Source organism: Papaver somniferum, chromosome 9 (genome assembly GCF_003573695.1).
Source record: "Papaver somniferum cultivar HN1 chromosome 9, ASM357369v1, whole genome shotgun sequence".
Classification (NCBI taxonomy): Eukaryota; Viridiplantae; Streptophyta; class Magnoliopsida; order Ranunculales; family Papaveraceae; genus Papaver; species Papaver somniferum.
This window is the reverse complement of record NC_039366.1, coordinates 162046782-162052829: the sequence shown is the minus strand read 5'-3', so window position 1 is coordinate 162052829 and position 6048 is coordinate 162046782. Positions and strand designations below refer to the sequence as shown.

Genomic DNA, 6048 nt, shown 5'->3' with positions numbered 1-6048 from the left:
GGGAACTGATTGAAGACTCTTCAGTGAAGAGAAGCTACCGATGATTAGGTTTAGGCATTACATATTATCACTTCAATGGATGTGGTTCATGTAGGATTGGGTAATCTAAGGGTTAGCATTAATTTAGAAATATTTAGGTGGGTGGGTGGGTTGGGTCGGGTGAGGGAAGTTGTCACCCACAGTCGACCCACCATACGATGGGTTTTGATGTTGTGACCCATAGCCGACCCGCTCCTAAGTGGGTTGGGTCGGGTGCGGGTAATTTCAGGCGGGTGTGGGTTGGGTTGGTGGGTTGAGTCGGTTTTGTGCAGCCCTAGCAATGTACAGCCTACGAGACGGAATAATGTATAAAAGGTCATTTTTTGGACCTTTGATGCGGTGCCTCTCACAAACGCACTATACCATTTTAAGGTTTTAGCAACCTAGAGTAGCAACAACACTAGTACCGTTGCAAAATTTCTGTTGCTAATATTCGCAACCGCACGCTGTTGTTGCTAATTTCGCAACCACGAGATTTCTGTTGCGAATAGCAACTGCTAGTTGTTCATGCATGCGAAGCGCACATGTGGTCGGGAACACTTTGACTTGTTTTTACGCCCAAGTCAAAGTTTGGTCAAGTCCTCTTTTTTTTTTCCACCCCTTCAGCCTTATCCGCCTTTCTATCATCCCTTAGAGTTTTCTCAGCCACATTTTTCTTTCATTCTCTTTCTTCTTCGAGCTGCAGCTCTGAAGAACCCTAGTTCAACTACAACTTCAAACCCTTATAACCAGATTGATCACATGACCACCATCAATTTCTTCACTTCATCTCAGATTCAAAAGCAAACCCTAGTCTCTTCTTTAACTGAATTCTTCTTAATCAATAGCACAAAGTCATCAGAATCATCTTCAGATCCCTTTTCACAAAATCGATTGAAGCACAACAACCCTAGTTCGATCTGCATGTAATAATCGTTTTGTTCTGTGTATATGTTGGTTTTAGGTTTATGTTTTCTAATGGATTTTAGTTGGAATGTTTGTTGTAGTTAGAAGCATCGATCTGAGATTTAAGGGCATTTATTAGACTTTGAAGCATCGATATGAGGTAATAAGGTCATCTTTTTGTTCTAGTTTTATGATTTGGTTTCAATTTTAGGTTTGGTTGTCTATGAGATTTGGGTTTTTATTATTTTCGATTTTGAATGGTTCTCACCTGGATATGGAACTAAGAGATCATGATAATCTTCAGTCCTATTCATCTCTGTTTATTTAAAAAACTTATACCCAATTTTTTCTGCAGTTAGGGTTTTTTCAATTTACTGTCTAATGTATTTTGCCTGGATCAGTTATGTCAAAACTTATACCCAATCTTGATTGCTTTTTATGTTTCTTCATTAATGGTGATTTCTGAAGGACCTATACTTTCATGGGTTTGCGACCTATAATGGTGATTGCTTTTATGTTTTCCCAATCCAACTTCAATGATTCGGATATCTACTGTTACCATTTAAACTTCAAATGAAATAATTGTAATTGCAGGACCTATTTGAACTAGCGAAATTTGTTACTATAGAAGATGCATTAAATATATTAACCTGGATTTGAACTTGCTCCTCGTAGGCAGATAAAATTGGGTTTCACATTATATTTCCCAGTAAGGAAGAGCATCAATTGCGTCTGGAACTCCTATTAATTGGAAATCGCATATGCCATAATTTAGTTAAGGTAAAGTTTTGTAGCCTTCTTTTTTAGTTCTTCCCATTTTCATTTGTAATTGTTTTTTCTTTTTGCTCACATGTCAAGACACTAGATAGTTCATTTCTTACTGATATATTAAGGTTTCTAAACCCTTTGTTTTCTACCAGGACCTGAGAACGATGAACAAGGGAAGCCATGTACGTAGGTTTACAGTTGCATGAATTCCAGCTGAAAATTTCCCTTTGTTATTATTTTACAATTCATATATATTTCTTAGATTATTATGTCGTTATCACATTGGTATATCATCGACTAGGCTTCGTTGGTTCAGACTAAGGAGGCCTTATTCTTCTTACACTAAATTTGTATTTGGTTTTAATTTGTACTTCTATAAGTTAATGCTTCTCATTACATATGTATTATCATTGCAGTGATTTTAAGGTTAGCATTGCCTCTGAAAGTTGTTGATGGTGCGGATCCAAGGGAAAAGATTAACCAGCAAAAAACTGTTATAATGCACAAAAAGCAGTAAGTGTTCTTACATATACAGTAGTAGCAAATAGATTTACACTCAAAATTGATGCCAACTTAAAATAGGTATAGGATCTCTTCTGTCCTTAAGATAGCCCTATACTTTCTGGTACTTTGTGAGTTTGATTAACTTCGTGGAATGTTTGTTAGTTTAAACTTCATTTCACCTTAAACTTCATGAATTCGAGACTTCATTTCACCTTTATATTCCTCCACTTAAAGGAATACAAAATCCTTTGAATTGTTGTTGGTATTGGAGGTACCCCTATGGTTCCCAAGACCTTTAAGTTGTTCTTGGAGTTGGTGCTAGTGGTGACGAAGCCAAAAGAAGCCAGTGGGGCAATTTGGTTCTTGCTGCCATAGCCTTTTTGTTGTTGGAGGTGGTGGCTGGTTTTAGTAGTAATGATAAACCCAGGGGAAATTTCCATGGCACCCAACTTTTTGGAGGTGGGTAGTGACTTATTGCTTTTATCAATCTTATTGCTCTTGTTATTGATGTATCGTGTGTATATGGATAGTTGAAGTATTGGCAATCGTACTATGCGGCCCTGCCTCTCACATGCTGCTACGCTTCACGTTTATTCATTTATTTGATGACTTTCTTATTTAACAAAATAATCCACTGACTTTGAGCTGCGTTTTGGGTGCAGAGTAGCCAAAGCAAGGTACTTGCAACATATGCTTGTGTATAAACATGCTAAATTGCATTTAGTGCATCTGAGGCAGGAAAGATCGCACGTAATCTTCTTTACTTATTTGTGTTTTTTGTTATGAAGGTAATGCTATTTATTGAGTTAGAAGAGCTTAATATGACACCTAGTGTGAATTATTAATGTGATGCTTCATCTTTTTGTATAGTTTCACAAATATAAACGCTTGTGTTGCCTTTACTTTTACATCCAATGCTATGAGATCTGGGAATCTTGGTAGTGGGAAAAAACCTGGCATTTGAAACACAAGTAAGTGATTAGAAATTATTGGTTATATTTCCCTTCTCGATTTTTCCATCTCATTGAAATGCCACCCAACTTGTTGGCGGTGGGTAGTGACTTATTACTTTTATCAATCTTATTTCTCTCGTTGTTGATGTATCGTGTGTATATAGATAAATGAAGTATTGGAAATCGTACTATGAGGCCCTGCCTCTCACATGCGAACAGAACAGAAAACCAGGGTAATTTGGCTCTCAATGTGTGAATGTGTTGTGTAGTTCTCACTTTCCCAGGTACGCTGGGGTATCTCCAATGTGGCTGATTGATTGCATTTCCAGGATGAACATGATGAAGTGACTTCTAAGAAGTAAGAGCTTGGGGATTTATATAAAAAAAGTAAAGGACTTAACTCAGTCACTCATTTCCTCCTGTAAGATCACAATACAACCGAGCTCCAATGATGTAGTTGAATTGGTGAATGATTATTTAAAGAGACAGCTAGCAGATTTGTTCGCCAGGACTTACAGGTACGTACTAATCCATCGTTACTAATATGATTTCACCACAATGTTAAACTAACTTATTTAACTTGGTGTATTTATTTTTATGGCTTTACCTTCAGCTCTGGGAAGTGGTTGGTTTTGAGAGAAAGACTTCTCAGTATGACCTTCTGCTCAACTACCGTAATTTCCTCCATCAAAGGTTGTTGCCTTTTCTCCTATCTATGACTAATTATTTTAAATAATAAATTTTCTTGATATATATATTGAACCATTTCTTCGTGGATGGCAGGTTTATCATAGATGTTGGTCCATCATCAAGTACAGTAGCAACAATCAAATTGATTGATGTGAATATTATGAAGGTAATGCTATTTATTGATTTAGAAAAGCTTAATACGACATTTGGTGTGAATTATTCATGCGATGCTTCATCTTTTTTTATAGTTTCACGAATATAAACGCTTGTGTTGCCTTTACGTTTGTATCAAATGATATGAGATCTCAGAATCTTGGTAGTGGAAAAAACCTGGCATTTGAAACACAAGCAAGTGATTAGAAACTATTGGTTATTATTCCTTTTTTTTCATCTTGTTGGGAATGTCTTTAACCTGGAACCGTCTCATATAAGCAATGTATCTTTTTATGCTTACAATTTGCTCTTCATGTTGTGGATTGTGTATAATGTTGTTTGAGCGATGGACTCGCCTTTCAATAGCTTAACTGCCTGATATTTTACATAGTTGTTTCTTCTCCCCTGTTGTTTTTTTAAATGGAATGAACTTCTAGAAACTGTATTCCTAAACAGAATTTTATGCTGCAGTTAACTAGTCTCCTTCTGAGCAATCTTCTAGATGTGGTTGAGGAGGCATACTTGATACATGTAGAGCTTGAAAATGTGATTAAGACAAGTTTCCATTCGCCTAGAGGTAAAAACGTTTCTTTCATTCTCTTTCACAAGCTATATATTATGCATATATTGTTTAATCTACCTTTAGCACCTTTAGCATTTCCACTTTCAGCTCAACAATGGTTGATTTTTTTCGAAACCTACTCTTAGTTGTGAATCGTGTTGTTTGTCCTACGTAATAATAGTCCCTAGTGCCGCCACGTTGACACGTCAACAAAAGAAGTCTAAATGTGTAATGCCTAAACTAGAATATTATTTAAAGTTCTTGCATATCCCTAGAAGGTCTCCCTTTTTCACATTTACATATATCAGCATAGTTGTGCACAATTTAACTTTGGCTTATGTGACAGTTGACCAACTTGATTTGCAACTTCATTTATTGATTTCAAGACTGGATGTAAAGTGACTCTAACTCTTGATATGACTTCTCTGAAAAGGTATGTTTTGATCTACTCTACTTTTTACTGGGAATTTCAACATTGTATAGCTTTCCACCGAATTGTTCTGATTTCCTTGTCACTTATCTTGAAACAGAGGTGTCTACCCCTCAAAGATTCTTCCTTCACAATTCCAGACAAATTCACCAGTGTCACAACTGCCCTCAGCTGAAATTTTGGTCATTTTTAAAGGATTAGTGAACTGTTCCTTTGGATTAGGTAAACAATTCTGAACATGATACTATTTTCTTGTGCGATTATATGGTATTGAGGTTGGATTTTAGGAGTGTATTATTGTTCTATCATTCTCATACTTGTCTCTCTGAACTAACTGCATTATCAAGGCTCCTAGTTATTATTACTACATTTTGATAAGTGAACTGAAATAGAACTTTAAAGTTTGTTCTAAGCCTCCTACGAGCATAAAGCTCAATTTCAGTTCACTTATAGTAGAGTAGTGGAAGAAAGAGTTCTCTTTTCCCTCTCACATGATGTTCTCTTAAATATTTTGTTTGGATTTACTTCTACATACATTTCCATTTAGTTCACTTATAACAGAGTTTGTTGATATTTGCTTTACATGGTTTTGACTTGTCTCTGCAGATTATACAAAATATAGGGTTTAGTATTTTGTTTGTGACATCAGTACTGAAACATCAAGTTGGTTATTATGCAGGTTTATGGGCTTAAGTCAAAAAGCAGTACTCTGGTGATATTTTAGAAGCAGTTGAATCTTTGCTGAGGAGATTGGTTTAGCAAGCGGAGTCTGGTGATACTTCTGGTGATTTAGTCTTTCTTTCCCTGTTTTTCAATGCCTGTCAATTGACACAAACCATAGATCGAATATTGTATGTCAGTCACAACATATGTATGTTGTGACTGACATACAATATTCAATTGAATAATCCTTTCTTTTATGATAATATTATCAGTGGTGATTCTTAACTACATTTGTATCAGTTTTGTATTGCCATTGTAGTTTTTATATATGTGTGGATGTTGAATATGGGGAACTGGGTAACTGCGGGGGTGGAAAATGTGGGGGTAATGAATGTTGACTA

General features: G+C 36.0%; 1 long non-coding RNA gene across 1 annotated transcript; it reads left to right on the top strand.

Annotated features, from left to right (window-relative positions):
- The first annotated feature begins 3317 nt into the window (after positions 1–3317).
- On the top strand, positions 3318–3623 carry LOC113313241. The gene is made up of 2 exons (XR_003341762.1): positions 3318–3382; positions 3479–3623. It is a non-coding gene; the product is annotated as an uncharacterized LOC113313241 (long non-coding RNA).
- Positions 3624–6048: the final 2425 nt, after the last annotated feature.